The sequence below is a fragment of the Pelobates fuscus genome, chromosome 13 (genome assembly GCF_036172605.1).
Source record: "Pelobates fuscus isolate aPelFus1 chromosome 13, aPelFus1.pri, whole genome shotgun sequence".
NCBI lineage: Eukaryota > Metazoa > Chordata > Amphibia > Anura > Pelobatidae > Pelobates > Pelobates fuscus.
In genome coordinates, this window is record NC_086329.1 from 58,468,405 (window position 1) to 58,492,000 (window position 23,596).

Below are 23,596 nucleotides of genomic sequence, written 5' to 3' on the forward strand. Positions count from 1 at the left end.
ATTATGACATCATAATGCAAAAAAGAAATAAAGAAAAGCTTATGGCACCTGAGGTTCCTAGTTGGTCTCCCATACAAGTACTAACCAGTCCCGAGTCTGGATGGCTTCTGAGATCTGACGAGATCAGGCATTTTCAGACTGGTATGGCCATAGGCAAAATTAATTGAATGCAATTTCACTGATGTTGGTAGAATATCAAACACTGGTTGCGACAAAAGACAAGACGCTTCTGGATAGGGAAAAAAGTGATCTGATTATGACATCATAATGCAAAAAAGAAATAAACAAAAGCTTACGGCACCTGAGGTTCCTAGTTGGTCTACCATACAAGTACTAACCAGGCCCGACCCTGGATGGCTTCTGAGATCTGACGAGATCAAGCATTTTCAGACTGGTATGGCCATAGGCAAAATTAATTGAATGCAATTTCACTGATGTTGGTAGAATATCAAACACTGATATCGACAAAAGACAAGACGCTTCTGGATAGGGAAAAAAGTGATCTGATTATGACATTATAATGCAAAAAAGAAATAAACAAAAGAGTATTGCATCTGAGGTTCCTAGTTGGTCTCCCATACAAGTACTAACCAGTCCCGAGTCTGGATGGCTTCTGAGATCTGACATTTTCAGACTGGTATGGCCATAGGAAAAATTAATTGAATGCAATTTAACTGATGTTGGTAGAATATCAAACACTGATATCGACAAAAGACAAGACGCTTCTGGATAGGGAAAAAAGTGATCTTTTTATGACATTATAATGCAAAAAAGAAATAAACAAAAGAGTATTGCATCTGAGGTTCCTAGTTGGTCTCCCATACAAGTACTAACCAGTCCCGAGTCTGGATGGCTTCTGAGATCTGACATTTTCAGACTGGTATGGCCATAGGAAAAATTAATTGAATGCAATTTAACTGATGTTGGTAGAATATCAAACACTGGTTGCGACAAAAGACAAGACGCTTCTGGATAGGGAAGAAGTGATCTGATTATGACATCATAATGCAAAAAAGAAATAAAGAAAAGCTTATGGCACCTGAGGTTCCTAGTTGGTCTCCCATACAAGTACTAACCAGTCCCGAGTCTGGATGGCTTCTGAGATCTGACGAGATCAGGCATTTTCAGACTGGTATGGCCATAGGCAAAATTAATTGAATGCAATTTCACGGATGTTGGTAGAATATCAAACACTGGTTGCGACAAAAGACAAGACGCTTCTGGATAGGGAAAAAAGTGATCTGATTATGACATCATAATGCAAAAAAGAAATAAACAAAAGCTTATGGCACCTGAGGTTCCTAGTTGGTCTACCATACAAGTACTAACCAGGCCCGACCCTGGATGGCTTCTGAGATCTGACGAGATCAAGCATTTTCAGACTCGTATGGCCATAGACAAAATTAATTGAATGCAATTTCACTGATGTTGGTAGAATATCAAACACTGATATCGACAAAAGACAAGACGCTTCTGGATAGGGAAAAAAGTGATCTGATTATGACATTATAATGCAAAAAAGAAATAAACAAAATAGTATTGCATCTGAGGTTCCTAGTTGGTCTCCCATACAAGTACTAACCAGTCCCGAGTCTGGATGGCTTCTGAGATCTGACATTTTCAGACTGGTATGGCCATAGGCAAAATTAATTGAATGCAATTTCACTGATGTTGGTAGAATATCAAACACTGGTTGCGACAAAAGACAAGACGCTTCTGGATAGGGAAAAAAGTGATCTGATTATGACATCATAATGCAAAAAAGAAATAAACAAAAGCTTACGGCACCTGAGGTTCCTAGTTGGTCTCCCATACAAGTACTAACCAGGCCCAAGTCTGCATGGCTTCTGAGATTTGACGAGATCAGGCATTTTCAGACTGGTATGGCCATAGACAAAATTAATTGAATGCAATTTCACTGATGTTGGTAGAATATCAAACACTGGTTGCGACAAACGACAAGACACTTCTGGATAGGGAAAAAAGTGATCTGATTATGACATCATAATGCAAAAAAGAAATAAACAAAAGCTTACGGCACCTGAGGTTCCTAGTTGGTCTCCCATACAAGTACTAACCAGGCCCAAGTCTGCATGGCTTCTGAGTTCTGACGAGATCAGGCATTTTCAGACTGGTATGGCCATAGGAAAAATTAATTGAATGCAATTTAACTGGTGTTGGTAGAATATCAAACACTGGTTGCGACAAAAGACAAGACGCTTCTGGATAGGGAAAAAGTGATCTGATTATGACATCATAATGCAAAAAAGAAATAAAGAAAAGCCTATGGCACCTGAGGTTCCTAGTTGGTCTCCCATACAAGTACTAACCAGTCCCGAGTCTGGATGGCTTCTGAGATCTGACGAGATCAAGCATTTTCAGACTGGTATGGCCATAGGAAAAATTAATTGAATGCAATTTCACTGATGTTGGTAGAATATCAAACACTGATATCGACAAAAGACAAGACGCTTCTGGATAGGGAAAAAAGTGATCTGATTATGACATCATAATGCAAAAAAGAAATAAACAAAAAAGTATAGCATCTGAGGTTCCTAGTTGGTCTCCCATACACGTACTAACCAGTCCCGAGTCTGGATGGCTTCTGAGATCTGACGAGATCAGGCATTTTCAGGCTGGTATGGCCAGAGGCAAAATTAGTTGAATGCAATTTCACAGATGTTGGTAGAATATCAAACACTGGTTGCGACAAAAGACAAGACGCTTCTGGATAGGGAAAAAAGTGATCTGATTATGACATCATAATGCAAAAAAGAAATAAACAAAAGCTTACGGCACCTGAGGTTCCTAGTTGGTGTCCCATACAAGTACTAACCAGGCCCAAGTCTGCATGGCTTCTGAGATCTGACGAGATCAGGCATTTTCAGACTGGTATGGCCACAGGCAAAATTAATTGAATGCAATTTCACTGATGTTGGTAGAATATCAAACACTGGTTGCGACAAAAGACAACACTCTTCTGGATAGGGAAAAAAGTGATCTGATTATGACATCATAATGCAAAAAGAAATAAAGAAAAGCTTATGGCACCTGAGGTTCCTAGCTGGTCTCCCATACAAGTACTAACCAGCCCCGAGTCTGCATGGCTTCTGAGTTCTGACGAGATCAGCCATTTTCAGACTGGTATGGCCATAGGAAAAATTAATTGAATGCAATTTCACTGATGTTGGTAGAATATCAAACACTGATATCGACAAAAGACAAGACGCTTCTGGATAGGGAAAAAAGTGATCTGATTATGACATCATAATGCAAAAAAGAAATAAAGAAAAGCTTATGGCACCTGAGGTTCCTAGTTGGTCTCCCATACAAGTACTAACCAGTCCCAAGTCTGGATGGCTTCTGAGATCTGACAAGATCAGGCATTTTCAGACTGGTATGGCCATAGGCAAAATTAATTGAATGCAATTTCACTGATGTTGGTAGAATATCAAACACTGGTTGCGACAAAAGACAAGACGCTTCTGGATAGGGAAAAAAGTGATCTGATTATGACATCATAATGCAAAAAAGAAATAAACAAAAGCTTACGGCACCTGAGGTTCCTAGTTGGTCTCCCATACAAGTACTAACCAGGCCCAAGTCTGCATGGCTTCTGAGATTTGACGAGATCAGGCATTTTCAGACTGGTATGGCCATAGACAAAATTAATTGAATGCAATTTCACTGATGTTGGTAGAATATCAAACACTGGTTGCGACAAACGACAAGACACTTCTGGATAGGGAAAAAAGTGATCTGATTATGACATCATAATGCAAAAAAGAAATAAACAAAAGCTTACGGCACCTGAGGTTCCTAGTTGGTCTCCCATACAAGTACTAACCAGGCCCAAGTCTGCATGGCTTCTGAGTTCTGACGAGATCAGGCATTTTCAGACTGGTATGGCCATAGGAAAAATTAATTGAATGCAATTTAACTGGTGTTGGTAGAATATCAAACACTGGTTGCGACAAAAGACAAGACGCTTCTGGATAGGGAAAAAGTGATCTGATTATGACATCATAATGCAAAAAAGAAATAAAGAAAAGCCTATGGCACCTGAGGTTCCTAGTTGGTCTCCCATACAAGTACTAACCAGTCCCGAGTCTGGATGGCTTCTGAGATCTGACGAGATCAAGCATTTTCAGACTGGTATGGCCATAGGAAAAATTAATTGAATGCAATTTCACTGATGTTGGTAGAATATCAAACACTGATATCGACAAAAGACAAGACGCTTCTGGATAGGGAAAAAAGTGATCTGATTATGACATCATAATGCAAAAAAGAAATAAACAAAAAAGTATAGCATCTGAGGTTCCTAGTTGGTCTCCCATACACGTACTAACCAGTCCCGAGTCTGGATGGCTTCTGAGATCTGACGAGATCAGGCATTTTCAGGCTGGTATGGCCAGAGGCAAAATTAGTTGAATGCAATTTCACAGATGTTGGTAGAATATCAAACACTGGTTGCGACAAAAGACAAGACGCTTCTGGATAGGGAAAAAAGTGATCTGATTATGACATCATAATGCAAAAAAGAAATAAACAAAAGCTTACGGCACCTGAGGTTCCTAGTTGGTGTCCCATACAAGTACTAACCAGGCCCAAGTCTGCATGGCTTCTGAGATCTGACGAGATCAGGCATTTTCAGACTGGTATGGCCACAGGCAAAATTAATTGAATGCAATTTCACTGATGTTGGTAGAATATCAAACACTGGTTGCGACAAAAGACAACACTCTTCTGGATAGGGAAAAAAGTGATCTGATTATGACATCATAATGCAAAAAGAAATAAAGAAAAGCTTATGGCACCTGAGGTTCCTAGCTGGTCTCCCATACAAGTACTAACCAGCCCCGAGTCTGCATGGCTTCTGAGTTCTGACGAGATCAGCCATTTTCAGACTGGTATGGCCATAGGAAAAATTAATTGAATGCAATTTCACTGATGTTGGTAGAATATCAAACACTGATATCGACAAAAGACAAGACGCTTCTGGATAGGGAAAAAAGTGATCTGATTATGACATCATAATGCAAAAAAGAAATAAAGAAAAGCTTATGGCACCTGAGGTTCCTAGTTGGTCTCCCATACAAGTACTAACCAGTCCCAAGTCTGGATGGCTTCTGAGATCTGACAAGATCAGGCATTTTCAGACTGGTATGGCCATAGGCAAAATTAATTGAATGCAATTTCACTGATGTTGGTAGAATATCAAACACTGGTTGCGACAAAAGACAAGACGCTTCTGGATAGGGAAAAAAGTGATCTGATTATGACATCATAATGCAAAAAGAAATAAAGAAAAGTTTATGGCACCTGAGGTTCCTAGTTGGTCTCCCATACAAGTACTAACCAGTCCCGAGTCTGCATGGCTTCTGAGTTCTGACGAGATCAGGCATTTTCAGACTGCTATGGCCATAGGCAAAATTCATTGAATGCAATTTCACTGATGTTGGTAGAATATCAAACACTGGTTGCGACAAAAGACAAGACGCTTCTGGATAGGGAAAAAGTGATCTGATTATGACATCATAATGCAAAAAAGAAATAAACAAATGCGTATTGCACCTGATGTTCCTAGTTGGTCTACCATACAAGTACTAACCAGGCACGACTCTGGATGACTGCTGAGATCTGACGAGATCAGGCATTTTCAGACTGGTATGGCCATAGACAAAATGAATTGAATGCAATTTCACTGATGTTTGTAGAATATCAAACACTGGTTGCGACAAACGACAAAACACTTCTGGATAGGGAAAAAAGTGATCTGATTATGACATCATAATGCAAAAAAGAAATAAACAAAAGCTTATGGCACCTGAGGTTCCTAGTTGGTCTCCCATACAAGTACTAAACAGGCCCGAGTCTGAATGGCTTCTGAGATCTGACGAGATTAAGCATTTTCAGACTGGTATGGCCATAGGCAAAATTAATTGAATGCAATTTCACTGATGTTGGTAGAATATCAAACACTGATATCGACAAAAGACAAGACGCTTCTGGATAGGGAAAAAAGTGATCTGATTATGACATCATAATGCAAAAAAGAAATAAACAAAAGAGTATTGCATCTGAGGTTCCTAGTTGGTCTCCCATACAAGTACTAACCAGTCCCGAGTCTGGATGGCTTCTGAGATCTGACGAGATCAGGCATTTTCAGACTGCTATGGCCATAGGCAAAATTCATTGAATGCCATTTCCGTGATTTTGGTAGAATATCAAACACTGGTTGCGACAAACGACAAGACACTTCTGGATAGGGAAAAAAGTGATCTGATTATGACATCATAATGCAAAAAAGAAATAAACAAAAGCTTATGGCAACTGAGGTTCCTAGTTGGTCTCCCATACAAGTACTAAACAGGCCCGAGTCTGAATTGCTTCTGAGATCTGACGAGATCAAGCATTTTCAGACTGGTATGGCCATAGGCAAAAATAATTGAATGCAATTTCACTGATGTTGGTAGAATATCAAACACTGATATCGACAAAAGACAAGACGCTTCTGGATAGGGAAAAAAGTGATCTGATTATGACATCATAATGCAAAAAAGAAATAAACAAAAGAGTATTGCATCTGAGGTTCATAGTTTGTCTCCCATACAAGTTCTAACCAGTCAAGAGTCTGGATGGCTTCTGAGATCTGATGAGATCAGGCATTTTCAGACTGGTATGGCCATAGGCAAAATTAATTGAATGCAATTTCACTGATGTTGGTAGAATATCAAACACTGGTTGCGACAAAAGACAAGACGCTTCTGGATAAGGAAAAAAGTGATCTGATTATGACATCATAATGCAAAAAAGAAATAAACAAAAGCTTACGGCACCTGAGGTTCCTAGTTGGTCTCCCATACAAGTACTAACCAGGCCCAAGTCTGCATGGCTTCTGAGTTCTGACGAGATCAGGCATTTTCAGACTGGTATGGCCATAGGAAAAAATCATTGAATGCAATTTCACTGATGTTGGTAGAATATCAAACACTGATATCGACAAAAGACAAGACGCTTCTGGATAGGGAAAAAAGTGATCTGATTATGACATCATAATGCAAAAAAGAAATAAAAAAAAGCTTATGGCACCTGAGGTTCCTAGTTGGTCTCCCATACAAGTACTAACCAGTCCCGAGTCTGGATGGCTTCTGACATCATCAGGCATTTTCAGACTGGTATGGCCATAGGCAAAATTAATTGAATGCAATTTCACTGATGTTGGTAGAATATCAAACACTGGTTGCGACAAAAGACAAGACGCTTCTGGATAGGGAAAAAAGTGATCTGATTATGACATCATAATGCAAAAAAGAAATAAACAAAAGCTTATGGCACCTGAGGTTCCTAGTTGGTCTACCATACAAGTACTAACCAGGCACGACTCTGGATGGCTTCTGAGATCTGAAGAGATCATGCATTTTCAGACTGGTATGGCCATAGACAAAATTAATTGAATGCAATTTCACTGATGTTTGTAGAATATCAAACACTGGTTGCGACAAAAGACAAGACGCTTCTGGATAGGGAAAAAAGTGATCTGATTATGACATCATAATGCAAAAAAGAAATAAACAAAAGCTTATGGCACCTGAGGTTCCTAGTTGGTCTACCATACAAGTACTAACCAGGCACGACTCTGGATGGCTTCTGAGATCTGACGAGATCATGCATTTTCAGACTGGTATGGCCATAGACAAAATTAATTGAATGCAATTTCACTGATGTTTGTAGAATATCAAACACTGGTTGCGACAAAAGACAAGACGCTTCTGGATAGGGAAAAAAGTGATCTGATTATGACATCATAATGCAAAAAAGAAATAAACAAAAGCTTACGGCACCTGAGGTTCCTAGTTGGTCTCCCATACAAGTACTAACCAGTCCCGAGTCTGCATGGCTTCTGAGTTCTGACGAGATCAGGCATTTTCAGACTGGTATGGCCATAGGAAAAATTAATTGAATGCAATTTCACTGATGTTGGTAGAATATCAAACACTGGTTGCGATAAAAGACAAGACGCTTCTGGATAGGGAAAAAAGTGATCTGATTATGACATCATAATGCAAAAAGAAATAAAGAAAAGCTTATGGCACCTGAGGTTCCTAGTTGGTCTCCCATACAAGTACTAACCAGTCCCGAGTCTGCATGGCTTCTGAGTTCTGACGAGATCAGGCATTTTCAGACTGGTATGGCCATAGGAAAAATTAATTGAATGCAATTTCACTGATGTTGGTAGAATATCAAATACTGGTTGCGAGAAAAGACAAGACGCTTCTGGATAGGGAAAAAAGTGATCTGATTTTGACATCATAATGCAAAAAAGAAATAAACAAAAGCTTATGGCACCTGAGGTTCCTAGTTGGTCTCCCATACAAGTACTAACCAGTCCTGAGGCTGGATGGCTTCTGAGATCTGACGAGATCAAGCATTTTCAGACTGGTATGGCCATAGGGAAAATTAATTGAATGCAATTTCACTGATGTTGGTAGAATATCAAACACTGATATCGACAAAAGACAAGACGCTTCTGGATAGGGAAAAAAGTGATCTGATTATGACATCATAATGCAAAAAAGAAATAAACAAAAGAGTATTGCATCTGAGGTTCCTAGTTGGTCTCCCATACAAGTACTAACCAGTCCAGAGTCTGGATGGTTTCTGAGATCTGACGAGATCAGGCATTTTCAGACTGGTATGGCCATAGACAAAATTAATTGAATGCAATTTCACTGATGTTGGTAGAATATCAAACACTGGTTGCAACAAAAGACAAGACGCTTCTGGATAGGGAAAAAAGTGATCTGATTATGACATCATAATGCAAAAAAGAAATAAACAAAAGTGTACGGCACCTGAGGTTCCTAGTTGGTCTCCCATACAAGTACTAACCAGGCCCAAGTCTGCATGGCTTCTGAGATCTGACAACATCAGGCATTTTCAGACTGGTATGGCCATAGGCAAAATTAAATGAATGCAATTTCACTGATGTTGGTAGAATATCAAACACTGGCTGCGACAAAAGACAAGACTGTTCTGGATAGGGAAAAAAGTGATCTGATTATGACATCATAATGCAAAAAAGAAATAAAGAAAAGCTTATGGCACCTGAGGTTCCTAGTTGGTCTCCCATACAAGTACTAACCAGTCCCGAGTCTGGATGGCTTCTGAGTTCTGACGAGATCAGGCATTTTCAGACTGGTATGGCCATAGGAAAAATTAATTGAATGCAATTTCACTGATGTTGGTAGAATATCAAACACTGGTTGCGATAAAAGACAAGACGCTTCTGGATAGGGAAAAAAGTGATCTGATTATGACATCATAATGCAAAAAGAAATAAAGAAAAGCTTATGGCACCTGAGGTTCCTAGTTGGTCTCCCATACAAGTACTAACCAGTCCCGAGTCTGCATGGCTTCTGAGTTCTGACGAGATCAGGCATTTTCAGACTGGTATGGCCATAGGAAAAATTAATTGAATGCAATTTCACTGATGTTGGTAGAATATCAAATACTGGTTGCGAGAAAAGACAAGACGCTTCTGGATAGGGAAAAAAGTGATCTGATTTTGACATCATAATGCAAAAAAGAAATAAACAAAAGCTTATGGCACCTGAGGTTCCTAGTTGGTCTCCCATACAAGTACTAACCAGTCCCGAGTCTGGATGGCTTCTGAGATCTGACGAGATCAAGCATTTTCAGACTGGTATGGCCATAGGGAAAATTAATTGAATGCAATTTCACTGATGTTGGTAGAATATCAAACACTGATATCGACAAAAGACAAGACGCTTCTGGATAGGGAAAAAAGTGATCTGATTATGACATCATAATGCAAAAAAGAAATAAACAAAAGAGTATTGCATCTGAGGTTCCTAGTTGGTCTCCCATACAAGTACTAACCAGTCCCGAGTCTGGATGGCTTCTGAGAGCTGACGAGATCAGGCATTTTCAGGCTGGTATGGCCAGAGGCAAAATTAGTTGAATGCAAATTCACTGATGTTGGTAGAATATCAAACACTGGTTGCGACAAAAGACAAGACGCTTCTGGATAGGGAAAAAAGCGATCTGATTATGACATCATAATGCAAAAAATAAATAAACAAAAGAGTATTACATCTGAGGTTCCTAGTTGGTCTCCCATACAAGTACTAACCAGTCCCGAGTCTGGATGGCTTCTGAGATCTGGCATTTTCAGACTGGTATGGCCATAGACAAAATTAATTGAATGCAATTTCACTGATGTTGGTAGAATATCAAACACTGGTTGCAACAAAAGACAAGACGCTTCTGGATAGGGAAAAAAGTGATCTGATTATGACATCATAATGCAAAAAAGAAATAAACAAAAGCGTACGGCACCTGAGGTTCCTAGTTGGTCTCCCATACAAGTACTAACCAGGCCCAAGTCTGCATGGCTTCTGAGATCTGACAACATCAGGCATTTTCAGACTGGTATGGCCATAGGCAAAATTAAATGAATGCAATTTCACTGATGTTGGTAGAATATCAAACACTGGCTGCGACAAAAGACAAGACTGTTCTGGATAGGGAAAAAAGTGATCTGATTATCACATCATAATGCAAAAAAGAAATAAAGAAAAGCTTATGGCACCTGAGGTTCCTAGTTGGTCTCCCATACAAGTACTAACCGGTCCCGAGTCTGGATGGCTTCTGAGATCTGACAAGATCAGGCATTTTCAGACTGGTATGGCCATAGGCAAAATTAATTGAATGCAATTTCACTGATGTTGGTAGAATATCAAACACTGGTGGCGACAAAAGACAAGACACTTCTGGATAGGGAAAAAATGATCTGATTATGACATCATAATGCAAAAAAAGAAATAAAGAAAAGCTTATGCACCTGTGGTTCCTAGTTGGTCTCCCATACATGTACTAACCAGGCCCGAGTCTGGATGGCTTCTGAGATCTGACAAGATCAGGCATTTTCAGACTGGTATGGCCATAGACAAAATTAATTGAATGCAATTTCACTGATGTTGGTAGAATATCAAACACTGGTTGCGACAAAAGACAAGACACTTCTGGATAGGGAAGAAATTATCTGATTATGACATCATAATGCAAAAAAGAAATAAAAAAAAGCTTATGGGAGGTGAGGTTCCTAGTTGGTCTCCCATACATGTACTAACCAGGCCCGAGTCTGGATAGCTTCTGCGATCTGGCATTTTCAGACTGGTATGGCCATAGTCAAAATTAATCAGATGCAATTTCACTGATGTTGGTAGAATATCAAACACTGGTTGCGACAAAAGACAAGACGCTTCTGGATAGGGAAAAAAGTGATCTGATTATGACATCATAATGCAAAAAAGAAATAAACAAAAGCTTATGGCACCTCAGGTTCCTAGTTGGTCTCCCATACAAGTACTAAGCAGGCTCGAGTCTGGATGGCTTTTGAGATCTGACAAGATCAGGCATTTTCAGACTGGTATGGTCATAGGCAAAGTTAACCGAATGCAATTTCACTGATGTTGGTAGAATATCGCTTGGTAGAACTCGCGCTTGCAGGACTTCTCGCGGGCGGCTCCCTTCCTATGGAATAGCCTGCCTACCGCCATCAGACGCTCCCCTAGTCTTGCATCATTTAAGAAGTGCCTTAAAACCCATCTCTTTAGGAAAGCATATGGCCTCCAAGACTAACCCTTACCTCACATACCTGTCTCTTGCCCTCTCCTAAAGGGCAGTCCACCTTATTTGATTGCAAATTCCTGTCCTAATGTGTTTTACACCCACCTCCTATAGAATGTAAGCTCGATCGAGCAGGGTCCTCTTCAACCTATTGTTCCTGTAAGTTTATCTGTAATTGTCCTATTTATAGTTAAATCCCTTCTCATAATATTGTAAAGCGCTACGGAATCTGTTGGCGCTATATAAATTGCAATAATAATAAATAATAATAATATCAAATACTGGTTGCGACAAAAGACAGGACGCTTCTGGATAGGGAAAAAAGTGATCTGATTATGACATCATAATGCAAAAAAGAAATAAACAAAAGCTTATGGCACTTGAAGTTCCTAATTGGTCTTCCATACAAATACTAAGCAAGCCAGAGTCTGGATGGCTTCTGAGATCTGACGAGAGCAGGCATTTTCAAACTGGTATGGTCATAGGCAAAATTAATCGAATGCAATTTCACTGATGTTGGTAGAATATCAAACACTGGTTGCGACAAAAGACAAGACACTTCTGGATAGGGAAAAAATGTGATTTGATTATGACATCATAATGCAAAAAAGAAATAAACAAAAGCTTACGGCACCTGAGGTTCCTATTTGGTCTCCCATACAAGTAGTAACCAGACACGCATCTGTATGGCTTCTGAGATCTGACATGATCAGGCATTTTCAGACTGGTACGGCCGTAGGCAAAATTAATCGACTGCAATTTCACTGATGTTGGTAGAATATCAAACACTGGTTGCGACAAAAGACAAGACGCTTCTGGATAGGGAAAAAAGTGATCTGATTATGACATCATAATGCAAAAAAGAAATAAGCAAAAGCATATAGAACCTGAGGTTCCTAGTTGGTCTCCCAGACAAGTAGTAACCATGCCCGAGTCTGGATGGCTTCTGAGATCTGGCATTTTCAGACTGGTATGGCCATAGGCAAAATTAATTGAATGCAATTTCACTGATGTTGGTAGAATATCAAACAGTGTTTGCGATAAAAGACAAGACGCTTCTGGATAGGGAAAAAAAAGATCTGATTATGACATCATAATGCTAAAAAGAAATAAGCAAAAGCTTATGGCACCTGAGGTTCCTAGTTGGTCTCCCATACAAGTACTAAACAGGCCCAAGTCTGGTTGGCTTCTGAGATCTGATGAGATCAGGCATTTTCAGACTGATATGGCCATAGGCAAACTTATTTGAATGCAATGTCACTGATTTTGGTAGAATATCAAACACTGGTTGCGACAAAAGACAAGACACTTCTGGATTAGGAAAAAGGGATCTGATTATGACATCATAAAGCAAAAAAGAAATAAACTAAATCTTATGTGCCCTGAGGTTCCTAGTTGGTCTCCCATACAAGTACTAACCAGGCCCGAGTGTGGATGGCGTCTGAGATCTGATGAGATCAGGCATTTTCAGACTGGTATGGCCATAGGCAAAATTAACCGAATGCAATTTCACTGATGTTGGTAGAATATCAAACACTGGTTGCGACAAAAGACAAGACGCTTCTGGATATGGAAAAATGTGATCTGATTATGACATCATAATGCAAAAAAGAAATAAACAAAAGCTTATGGCACCTGAGGTTCCTAGTTGGTCTCCCACACAAGTAATAACCAGGCCCGAGTCTGGATGGCTTCTGAGATCTGACGAGAACAGGCATTTTCAGACTGGTATGGTCATAGGCAAAGTTAACCGAAAGCAATTTCACTGATGTTGGTAGAATATCAAATACTGGTTGCGACAAAAGACAGGACGCTTCTGGATAGGGAAAAAAAGTGATTTGATTATGACATCATAATGCAAAAAAGAAATAAACAAAAGCTTACGGCACCTGAGGTTCCTATTTGGTCTCCCATACAAGTAGTAACCAGACACGCGTCTGTATGGCTTATGAGATCTGACATGATCAGGCATTTTCAGACTGGTACGGCCGTAGGCAAAATTAATCGAATGCAATTTCACTGATGTTGGTAGAATATCAAACACTGGTTGCGACAAAAGACAAGACGCTTCTGGATAGGGAAAAAAGTGATCTGATTATGACATCATAAAGCAAAAAAGAAATAAACTAAATCTTATGTGCCCTGAGGTTCCTAGTTGGTCTCCCATACAAGTACTAACCAGGCCCGAGTGTGGATGGCGTCTGAGATCTGACGAGATCAGGCATTTTCAGACTGGTATGGCCATAGGCAAAATTAACCGAATGCAATTTCACTGATGTTGGTAGAATATCAAACACTGGTTGCGACAAAAGACAAGACGCTTCTGGATAGGGAAAAAAGTGATCTGATTATGACATCATAATGCAAAAAAGAAATAAACAAACGCTTATGACACCTGAGGTTCCTAGTTGGTCTCCCATACAAGTACTAACAAGGCCCGCGTCTGGATGGCTTCTGAGATCTGACGAGATCAAGCATTTTCAGACTGGTATGGCCATAGGCAAAATTAATTGAATTCAATTTCACTGATGTTGGTAGAATATCAAACACTGGTTGCGACAAAAGACAAGACGCTTCTGGATAGGAAAAAAAGTGATCTGATTATGACATCATAATGCAAAAAAGAAATAAACGAACGCATATGACACCTGAGGTTCCTAGTTGGTCTCCCATACAAGTACTAACCAGGCCCGAGTCTGGATGGCTTCTGAGATCTGACATTTTCAGACTGGTATGGTCATAGGCAAAGTTAACCGAATGCAATTTCACTGATGTTGGTAGAATATCAAACACTGGTTGCGACAAAAGACAAGACGCTTCTGGATAGGGAAAAAAGTGATCTGATTATGACATCATAATGCAAAAAAGAAATAAACAAACACTTATGACACCTGAGGTTCCTAGTTGGTCTCCCATACAAGTACTAACAAGGCCCGCGTCTGGATGGCTTCTGAGATCTGACGAGATCAAGCATTTTCAGACTGGTATGGCCATAGGCAAAATTAATTGAATTCAATTTCACTGATGTTGGTAGAATATCAAACACTGGTTGTGACAAAAGACAAGACGCTTCTGGATAGGGAAAAAAGTGATCTGATTATGACATCATAATGCAAAAAAGAAATAAACAAACGCTTATGACACCTGAGGTTCCTAGTTGATCTCCCATACAAGTACTAACCAGGCCCGAGTCTGGATGGCTTCTGAGATCTGACGAGATCAGACATTTTCAGACTGGTATGGTCATAGGCAAAGTTAACCGAATGCAATTTCACTGATGTTGGTAGAATATCAAACACTGGTTGCGACAAAAGACAGGACGCTTCTGGATAGGGAAAAAAGTGATCTGATTATGACATAATGCAAAAAAGAAATAAGCAAAAGCTTATGGCACCTGAGGTTCCTAGTTGGTCTCCCATACAAGTACTAGCCAGGCGTGAGTCTGGATGGCTTCTGAGAACTGACGAGATCAGGCATTTTCAGACTGGTATAGCCATAGGCAAAATACATTGAATGCAATTTCACTGATGTTGGTAGAATATCAAACACTGGTTGCGACAAAAGACAAGATGCTTCTGGATAGGGAAAAAAGTGATCTGATTATGACATCATAATGCAAAAAAGAAATAAACAAAAGCTTATGGCACCTGAGGTTCCTAGTTGGTCTTCCATACAAATACTAAGCAAGCCAGAGTCTGGATGGCTTGTGAGATCTGACATTTTCAGACTGTTATGGCCATAGGCAAAATTAATCGAATGCAATTTCACTGATGTTGGTAGAATATCAAACACTGGTTGCGACAAAAGACAAGACACTTCTGGATAGGGAAAAAAAGTGATTTGATTATGACATCATAATGGAAAAAAAGAAATAAACAAACGCTTACGGCACCTGAGGTTCCTATTTGGTCTCCCATACAAGTAGTAACCAGACACGCGTCTGTATGGCTTCTGAGATCTGACATGATCAGGCATTTTCAGACTGGTACGGCCGTAGGCAAAATTAATTGAATGTAATTTCACTGATGTTGGTAGAATATCAAACACTGGTTGCGACAAAAGACAAGACGCTTCTGGATAGGGAAAAAAGTGATCTGATCATGACATAATGCAAAAAAGAAATAAGCAAAAGCTTATAGCACCTGAGGTTCCTAGTTGGTCTCCCAGACAAGTAGTAACCAGGCCCGAGTCTGGATGGCTTCTGAGATCTGGCATTTTCAGACTGGTATGGTCATAGGCAAAATTAAATGAATGCAATTTCACTGATGTTGGTAGAATATCAAACAGTGGTTGCGACAAAAGACAAGACGCTTCTGGATAGGGAAAAAAGTGATCTGATTATGACATCATAATGCAAAAAAGAAATAAACAAAAGCTTATGGCACATGAGGTTCCTAGTTGGTCTCCCATACAAGTACTAACCAGGCCCAAGTCTGGTTGGCTTTTGAGATCTGACGAGATCAGGCATTTTCAGACTGATATGACCATAGGCAAACTTAATTGAATGCAATTTCACTGATTTTGGTAGAATATCAAACACTGGTTGCGACAAAAGACAAGACACATCTGGATTAGGAAAAAGTGATCTGATTATGACATCATAAAGCAAAAAAGAAATAAACAAAATCTTATGTGCCCTGAGGTTCCTAGTTGGTCTCCCATACAAGTACTAACCAGGCCCGAGTGTGGATGGCTTCTGAGATCTGACGAGATCAGTGGCATCGCTAGGGGGGGGGCAGAGGGGGCCATGGCCCCCCCACATTATGCTGTGCCCCCCCTTGTGCCCCCCCAAATGCCAGCAATTAACACAAATGCCATGTGTTAAAATTATATTCCCTCGGGCTGTAACAGCCTGTCACAGCCCGAGGGAATGCAGGGCAGAGCAGCTGGAACTGTGCAGGGGGCTGTCTGTGGCCGGAGGGAGCACTGACATGCTCCCCGGCACAGGCTCCGCCCCCAAACGAAGCCCCACCTCCCGCACACAAGCCCCACCCCCGCCGTTAAGCAGCAGCCCATGCTGCTGCTGGAAAGGATAGAAGATGGCTGACCCCCAGCAACAGGCTCCAGGGACAGGTAGGCTTAATGTGCTTGTGTGTGTGTGCTAGTGAGGAAGTTTGTGTGTCTGTATGTATGGACTCAGCCTCCCCACCACCCTCAGCACCCCACACCAGCCTCAGCATCAGCACCCCCACCACCCTCAGCCTCCCCACCCTCCCCAATACCCTCAGCCCCTGCCCCACCCCCCTCCCACCACCCTCTGCCTCAGCACCCCCCACCACCCTCAGCCTCCCCACCCTCCCCAATACCCTCAGCCCCACCACCCTCCCCACCACCCTCAGCCTCAGCACCCCCACCACCCTCAGCCTCCCCACCCTCCCCAATAACCTCAGCCTCCCCACCCTCCCCAATACCCTCCCTCAGCCCCACCACCCTCCCCACCAGCCTCAGCACCCCCTACCACCCTCAGCCTCCCCACCCTCCCCAATACCCTCAGCCCCACCACCCTCAGCCTCACCACCCCACCAGCCTCAGCACCCCCCACCACCCTCAGCTTCAGCACCCCCCACCACCCTAAGCCTCAGCACCCTCAGCCTCACCACCCTCAGCCTCACCACCTCACCACCCTCAGCATCACCACCTCAGCATCACCCCCCCACCCCAACCACCCGCATCACCCCCTCACCATCCTCAGCATCAACCCCCCACTCCCCTCAGCCTCACTCCTCACCACCCTCAGCCTCACTCCTCACCACCCTCAGCCTCACCCCCACCCCCTCAGCCTCACCCCCACCCCCTCAGCCTCACCCCTCACCCCCCTCAGCCTCACCCCTCACCCCCCTCAGCCTCACCCCTCACCCCTCACCCCCCTCAGCCTCACCCCCTCAGCCTCACCCCCCTCAGCCTCACCACCCTCAGCCTCACCAGCCTCACCACCCTCACCATCAACCCCCTCCTTCTCACATCACCCACCTCCTTCTCACATCACATCACCCCCTCACTCTCACATCACCCCCCTCACTCTCACATCACCCCCTCACTCTCACATCACCCCCCCTCACTCTCACATCACCCCCCTCACTCTCACATCAACCCCCCCTCACTCTCACATCAACCCCCCTCACTCTCACATCAACCCCCCCTCACTCTCACATCAACCCCCCCTCACTCTCACATCAACCCCCCTCACTCTCACATCAACCCCCCTCACTCTCACATCAACCCCCCCTCACTCTCACATCAACCCCCCTCCTTCTCACATCAACCCCCCCTCATTCTCACATCACCCCCCTCCTTCTCACATCACCCCCCCTCCTTCTCACATCACCCCCCTCCTTCTCACATCACCCCCCTCCTTCTCACATCACCCCCTCCTTCTCACATCACCCCCCCCCTCCTTCTCACATCACCCCCCCTCCTTCTCACATCACCCCCTTCCTTCTCACATCACCCCCGCTCACTCTCACCATCACCCCGCTCTCCCTCTCACCATCACCCCCCTCACACCATCACCCGCCATACACACAACACACTTCAGTCTCAGACAAAAATGCAAACATGCTCACAGAGACATACATTCTCCCACACAAGGATACTCTCTGTCAGACACACTCTCAGGCACATACACAGGTACTGTGCATCAATGTGTATATGTGACACTTTTTTTTTTTTAGTGGGGCCTCATGTTTGAGTTACGCCTAAGGCCTCATAAAGTCTAGAGCCGCCTCTGCTCAGCAGTCTGTGTGTGTATGGACTCAGCTGTCTGTGTCTGTGTGTGTGTATGGACTCAGCAGTCTGTGTGTGTATGGACTCAGCAGTCTGTGTGTATGGACTCAGCAGTCTGTGTGTGTATGGACTCAGCAGTCTGTGTGTGTATGGACTCAGCAGTCTGTGTGTGTATGGACTCAGCAGTCGGTGTGTGTATGGACTCAGCAGTCGGTGTGTGTATGGACTCAGCAGTCGGTGTGTGTATGGACTCAGCAGTCTGTGTCTGTGTGTGTGTATGGACTCAGCAGTCTGTGTGTCTGTGTGTGTATGGACTCAGCAGTCTGTGTGTCTGTGTGTGTATGGACTCAGCAGTCTATGTGTCTGTGTGTGTATGGACTCAGCAGTCTGTGTGTCTGTGTGTGTATGGACTCAGCAGTCTGTGTGTCTGTGTGTGTGTGTATGGACTCAGCAGTCTGTGTGTCTGTGTGTGTGTGTATGGACTCAGCAGTCTGTGTGTCTCTGTGTGTGTGTATGGACTCAGCAGTCTGTGTCTGTGTGTGTATGGACTCAGCAGTCTGTGTGTGTATGGACTCAGCAGTCTGTGTGTGTATGGACTCAGCAGTCTGTGTGTGTATGGACTCAGCAGTCTGTGTGTGTATGGACTCAGCAGTCTGTGTGTGTATGGACTCAGCAGCCTGTGTGTGTATGGACTCAGCAGTCTGTGTGTGTATGGACTCAGCAGTCTGTGTGTGTATGGACTCAGCAGTCTGTGTGTCTGTGTGTGTATGGACTCAGCAGTCTGTGTGTCTATGTGTGTATGGACTCAGCAGTCTGTGTGTGTATGGACTCAGCAGTCTGTGTGTGTATGGACTCAGCAGTCTGTGTGTGTATGGACTCAGCAGTCTATGTGTGTGTGTATGGATGCAGCAGCAGGACCGCCATCAGGGCATAACAACCATAACGGTTGGCATGGGCCCGAACTACTCTGGCAGTCCGAGCCCCACATTCCTTATGTGCACTTATATATAATTTTTGCTATATATATGTGCACAGAGGGCCCCCTGCTACCTGTACATTGAAGAGGGGGCCAGCAGCACACTCTGTCCTCCTTTCCAGCTGCTCTCTGTCTAACGTCCCTATGCCCTGCGGCCGCCAGCGCGTTGCCATGGGTTACAGCACGCAGACCTGTCTCGCGAGAGTTAGTCAGAGAGGAGCTGGAAAGGAAGACAGTGAGTGCTGCTGGGCCCCCTCTTCAATGTAACGCGGCTGGCTCGCTCCACCATGCCACCGGACCACCAGGGAATGTGATCTCCCCCCTCCCTGGCACAGTAAGAACCAGGGAGGGGGGGGGGATTTAAATATACACAAATAAATAAAAAAAAGTACTCCCCTCCCCCCTATTTTACACACACTGCATCCTTACAAGTACACACTCTGCTCTACACACACTACATTCACTAAACACACTCTGCACTACACACACACACACACACACTACATTCACTAAACACACCCTGCACTACACACACACACACTACATTCACTAAACACACTCTGCCCTACACACACACACACACACACACACACTACATTCACTAAACACACTCTGCACTACACACACACTACATTCACTAAACACACTCTGCACTACACACACACTACATTCACTAAACGCACTCTGCACTACATACACACTACATTCACTAAACACACTTTGCACTACACACACACACTACATTCACTATACACTCGTTGCACTCACTACACACTACATTTACTAAACACACTCTGCACTACACACACACACACTACATTCACTAAACACACTTTGCACCACACACACACTGCATTCACTTTACACACGTTGCACTCACTACAAACACACTACATGCTCTATACACACTACATTTACTATGCACACTACATCCACTACAAAAACACACACTCTGCATTCACTATACACACCTACATTCACTACACACACACTCTGCATCTAATGCATGCATACAAACATTACACAAAACGTACAATCTGCATCCACTATACACACTGCATCCATGACACACATACCGCATCCACTACACACATTCTACATCCACTATACACACTGCATCCATGACACACATTCTACATCCACTATACACACACACACACACACCCTTCATCCTTGTGGGCAGCTCGGGGCTTGCGCTGGAGGCCCAGATCTTGAGCTGTGTCAGGGGCCCTAAAATTTCTGATGGCAGCCCTGCTCAGCAGTCTGTGTGTGTGTATGGACTCAGCAGTCTGTCTGTCTGTGTGTATGTCTTTGTGTCTGTGTGTGTGTATGGACTCAGCAGTCTGTGTGTCTGTCTGTGTGTATATGGACTCAGCAGTCTGTGTGTGTATATGGACTCAGCAGTGTGTATGTCTGTGTGTATGGACTCAGCTGTGTGTGTGTTGGATTCAGCAGTCTGTGTGTAAGTGTAAAAATCAGCCTGTGTGCATTCAGCAACGTCTGTGTGCATTCAGCAACGTCTGTGTGTGTGTATTCAGAAGTTTCTCGGTGTTCGTATTTGTGTACTGTGTGTATGTACTCAGCAGTCTATCAATAATTAAAATTTTTATTCCTGTGAGTTGTTGTGTAGGAAGGGCCCCAGTGCACTGCTTTGCCCGGGGGCCCTTAACACTGTTAAGATGGTACTGCTTGTGTGTGTCAGTGAGCTTCTATTTATTGAGCATGTGTGTGTCCCTGAACATCTTTGTAGTGAGCCTTGTGTTTATACAAGTGAGTTTGTCTGTAGTAAGCCTGTGTGCGAGTCAGAGAGTTTTTGTCTGTCAGTGAGCCTATTTGCGCATGTCAGTGAGCTTGTGTGCTCACTGTACTATATATATATATATATAAATATATATATAAATATATATATATATATATATATATATATATATATATATATATATATATATATATATATATATATATATATATTGACCTGTAGGAATGGCATACATTTTTTTCCAGGGCTACTTTCCAGTTTGGCTCTGCCAGCGAGTGCGCTTTACCGCTGAATCATCTGTGTGAGCTGCCGCACACTTTAGCCCTGTTACACGCATCTGGGAGCTGCTGTTGACAGGTACTTGTAGTCTAGAGATTGGGACATGAGGTATATGCTCAGCTATCTGTATAATACTATAGTGCTGTTCTCTGTATAATACAGGTCTGTGTCTGTATAATATCCTGGGACAATCAGTGTTCCCTGTATAGTGCTGCTCTCTGTCTTGGGATATTATACAAAAACAGATCTGTATTTACAGGGAGCACTGACTGTCCCAGGATATTATACACACAGCCATGTATTATACAGAGAGCAACACAATACAGGGAGCACTGACTGTCCCAGGATATTATACACACAGCCATGTATTATACAGAAAGCAGCACTGTACAGGGAGCTCTGAATGTCCCAATTTCTCAAATGTTGGCAACTATGGCACTATATCAAGGGAAATGTTTGTTTTTTTAATAATCCCTGGTGGAAAATAATGAATCCTCCACCAGGGATCATTAAAAAAACAAAAAAACACATTGTGTCGGGGGCGGGGCTTAACATGCGGCAGGGGCGGGGTCAAACTACGACGAGGGCGGGGTTAAATGTGCCCCCCTACTTTTGTCCCTGGCCCACCATGTGCCCCCCCCCCCCTAAAAATGAATCCTAGGGACGCCACTGGACGAGTGCAAGTACTAACCAGGCCCGAGTCTGGATGGCTTCTGAGATCTGGCATTTTCAGACTGGTATGGCCATAGGCAAAATTATTTGAATGCAATTTCACTGATGTTGGTAGAATACCAAACACTGGTTGCGACAAAAGACAAGACGCTTCTGGATAGGGAAAAAGTGATCTGATTATGACATCATAATGCAAAAAAGAAATAAACAAAAGTTTATGGCACCTGAGGTTCCCAGTTGGTCCCCCATACAAGTACTAACCAGACTCGAGTCTGGATGGCTTCTGAGATCTGACATTTTCAGACTGGTATGGCCATAGGCAAAACTAATTGAATGCAATTTCACTGATGTTGGTAGAATATCAAACACTGGTTGCGACAAAAGACAAGACGCTTCTGGATAGGGAAAAAAAGTGATCTGATTATGACATCATAATGCAAAAAAGAAATAAACAAAAGCTTATGGCACCTGAGGTTCCTAGTTGGTCTCCCATACAAGTACTAACCAGGCCCGAGTCTGGATGGCTTCTGAGATCTGACAAGATCAGGCATTTTCAGACTGGTATGGCCATAGGCAAAATTAATCAAATGCAATTTCACTGATGTTGGTAGAATATTAAACACTGGTTGCGACAAAAGACAAGACGCTTCTGGATAGGGAAAAAAGTAATCTGATTATGACATCATAATGCAAAAAAGAAATAAACAAAAGCTTATGGCACCTGAGGTTCCTAGTTGGCCTCCCATACAAGTACTAACCAGACCCGAGTCGGGATGGCTTCTGAGATCTGATGAGATCAGGCATTTTCAGACTGGTATGGCCATAGGCAAAACTAATCGAATGCAATTTCACTGATGTTGGTAGAATATCAAACACTGGTTGCGACAAAAGACAAGACACTTCTGGATAGGGAAAAAAGTGATCTGATTATGACATCATATTGCAAAAAATAAATAATATTTTGTCGGATGCTCTACTGCCCTGATTGCCAAGCTAATAAATGGCACACATCCTGAAACTACAAATGTGGATCAGGTCTCACTAAATTTGCAAACGCCCAATATAGACAAGTTTATTTTTAGACCTGTACCTGTTGGTTTCATTGAAAAACATCTTAATAATATAAAAATGAAAAACCAGTCCAGACCTGACCAAATCCCAGCAATGCTGTTGAAGCTCAGTGCGCCGGCAATTGCTAAACCCGTCGCAACTCTAATTAATGAATCCTTGGTGTCTGGATACTTACCAAAACTTTGGAAAACTTCAAGAGTAGTGCCTATCCATAAAAGTGGTGACACTACTTTGGTTTCTAACTATCGCCCTATATCATTGCTCCCGGTATTGTCAAAAATCTTAGAAAAATGTGTCCATACGCAACTATGTGAGTATTACCAACAATCAAACTATCTGACCACTGATCAATCGGGCTTTCGCCAGAATCACTCCACTACAACTGCCCTCTTAAAAGTTTGCAATGACATCCAAACTGGCATGGAACAAGGAGACCTAACTGGAGCTATTTTCCTTGA

At 42.6% G+C, this 23,596-nt stretch overlaps 35 pseudogenes; all 35 read right to left on the reverse strand.

Annotated features, from left to right (window-relative positions):
* Positions 1 to 36: 36 nt before the first annotated feature.
* Positions 37 to 155, reverse strand: LOC134584347 (5S ribosomal RNA; annotated as a pseudogene).
* Positions 156 to 289: 134 nt separating this feature from the next.
* On the reverse strand, positions 290 to 408 carry LOC134583650 (5S ribosomal RNA; annotated as a pseudogene).
* Positions 409 to 1,027: 619 nt separating this feature from the next.
* Positions 1,028 to 1,146, reverse strand: LOC134584348 (5S ribosomal RNA; annotated as a pseudogene).
* A 630-nt stretch (positions 1,147 to 1,776) lies between these two features.
* On the reverse strand, positions 1,777 to 1,895 carry LOC134583936 (5S ribosomal RNA; annotated as a pseudogene).
* A 134-nt stretch (positions 1,896 to 2,029) lies between these two features.
* Positions 2,030 to 2,148, reverse strand: LOC134584270 (5S ribosomal RNA; annotated as a pseudogene).
* Positions 2,149 to 2,281: 133 nt separating this feature from the next.
* On the reverse strand, positions 2,282 to 2,400 carry LOC134584402 (5S ribosomal RNA; annotated as a pseudogene).
* Positions 2,401 to 2,787: 387 nt separating this feature from the next.
* LOC134584540 (5S ribosomal RNA) lies at positions 2,788 to 2,906 on the reverse strand (annotated as a pseudogene).
* A 133-nt stretch (positions 2,907 to 3,039) lies between these two features.
* On the reverse strand, positions 3,040 to 3,158 carry LOC134584566 (5S ribosomal RNA; annotated as a pseudogene).
* A 134-nt stretch (positions 3,159 to 3,292) lies between these two features.
* LOC134584532 (5S ribosomal RNA) lies at positions 3,293 to 3,411 on the reverse strand (annotated as a pseudogene).
* Positions 3,412 to 3,545: 134 nt separating this feature from the next.
* On the reverse strand, positions 3,546 to 3,664 carry LOC134583937 (5S ribosomal RNA; annotated as a pseudogene).
* Positions 3,665 to 3,798: 134 nt separating this feature from the next.
* LOC134584282 (5S ribosomal RNA) lies at positions 3,799 to 3,917 on the reverse strand (annotated as a pseudogene).
* Positions 3,918 to 4,050: 133 nt separating this feature from the next.
* Positions 4,051 to 4,169, reverse strand: LOC134584403 (5S ribosomal RNA; annotated as a pseudogene).
* Positions 4,170 to 4,556: 387 nt separating this feature from the next.
* On the reverse strand, positions 4,557 to 4,675 carry LOC134584552 (5S ribosomal RNA; annotated as a pseudogene).
* A 133-nt stretch (positions 4,676 to 4,808) lies between these two features.
* Positions 4,809 to 4,927, reverse strand: LOC134584567 (5S ribosomal RNA; annotated as a pseudogene).
* Positions 4,928 to 5,061: 134 nt separating this feature from the next.
* LOC134584533 (5S ribosomal RNA) lies at positions 5,062 to 5,180 on the reverse strand (annotated as a pseudogene).
* Positions 5,181 to 5,313: 133 nt separating this feature from the next.
* LOC134584589 (5S ribosomal RNA) lies at positions 5,314 to 5,432 on the reverse strand (annotated as a pseudogene).
* Positions 5,433 to 5,818: 386 nt separating this feature from the next.
* LOC134584436 (5S ribosomal RNA) lies at positions 5,819 to 5,937 on the reverse strand (annotated as a pseudogene).
* Positions 5,938 to 6,324: 387 nt separating this feature from the next.
* Positions 6,325 to 6,443, reverse strand: LOC134584490 (5S ribosomal RNA; annotated as a pseudogene).
* Positions 6,444 to 6,830: 387 nt separating this feature from the next.
* On the reverse strand, positions 6,831 to 6,949 carry LOC134584294 (5S ribosomal RNA; annotated as a pseudogene).
* An 886-nt stretch (positions 6,950 to 7,835) lies between these two features.
* Positions 7,836 to 7,954, reverse strand: LOC134584242 (5S ribosomal RNA; annotated as a pseudogene).
* A 133-nt stretch (positions 7,955 to 8,087) lies between these two features.
* Positions 8,088 to 8,206, reverse strand: LOC134584253 (5S ribosomal RNA; annotated as a pseudogene).
* A 640-nt stretch (positions 8,207 to 8,846) lies between these two features.
* LOC134584651 (5S ribosomal RNA) lies at positions 8,847 to 8,965 on the reverse strand (annotated as a pseudogene).
* A 134-nt stretch (positions 8,966 to 9,099) lies between these two features.
* LOC134584407 (5S ribosomal RNA) lies at positions 9,100 to 9,218 on the reverse strand (annotated as a pseudogene).
* Positions 9,219 to 9,351: 133 nt separating this feature from the next.
* On the reverse strand, positions 9,352 to 9,470 carry LOC134584254 (5S ribosomal RNA; annotated as a pseudogene).
* A 134-nt stretch (positions 9,471 to 9,604) lies between these two features.
* Positions 9,605 to 9,723, reverse strand: LOC134583636 (5S ribosomal RNA; annotated as a pseudogene).
* Positions 9,724 to 10,353: 630 nt separating this feature from the next.
* LOC134584425 (5S ribosomal RNA) lies at positions 10,354 to 10,472 on the reverse strand (annotated as a pseudogene).
* A 134-nt stretch (positions 10,473 to 10,606) lies between these two features.
* LOC134584632 (5S ribosomal RNA) lies at positions 10,607 to 10,725 on the reverse strand (annotated as a pseudogene).
* Positions 10,726 to 12,776: 2,051 nt separating this feature from the next.
* On the reverse strand, positions 12,777 to 12,895 carry LOC134583939 (5S ribosomal RNA; annotated as a pseudogene).
* Positions 12,896 to 13,281: 386 nt separating this feature from the next.
* Positions 13,282 to 13,400, reverse strand: LOC134583736 (5S ribosomal RNA; annotated as a pseudogene).
* A 641-nt stretch (positions 13,401 to 14,041) lies between these two features.
* LOC134583749 (5S ribosomal RNA) lies at positions 14,042 to 14,160 on the reverse strand (annotated as a pseudogene).
* A 377-nt stretch (positions 14,161 to 14,537) lies between these two features.
* LOC134583866 (5S ribosomal RNA) lies at positions 14,538 to 14,656 on the reverse strand (annotated as a pseudogene).
* A 134-nt stretch (positions 14,657 to 14,790) lies between these two features.
* LOC134584468 (5S ribosomal RNA) lies at positions 14,791 to 14,909 on the reverse strand (annotated as a pseudogene).
* A 1,122-nt stretch (positions 14,910 to 16,031) lies between these two features.
* LOC134584335 (5S ribosomal RNA) lies at positions 16,032 to 16,150 on the reverse strand (annotated as a pseudogene).
* Positions 16,151 to 22,523: 6,373 nt separating this feature from the next.
* LOC134584245 (5S ribosomal RNA) lies at positions 22,524 to 22,642 on the reverse strand (annotated as a pseudogene).
* Positions 22,643 to 22,776: 134 nt separating this feature from the next.
* On the reverse strand, positions 22,777 to 22,895 carry LOC134584488 (5S ribosomal RNA; annotated as a pseudogene).
* Between the last annotated feature and the right edge of the window lie 701 nt (positions 22,896 to 23,596).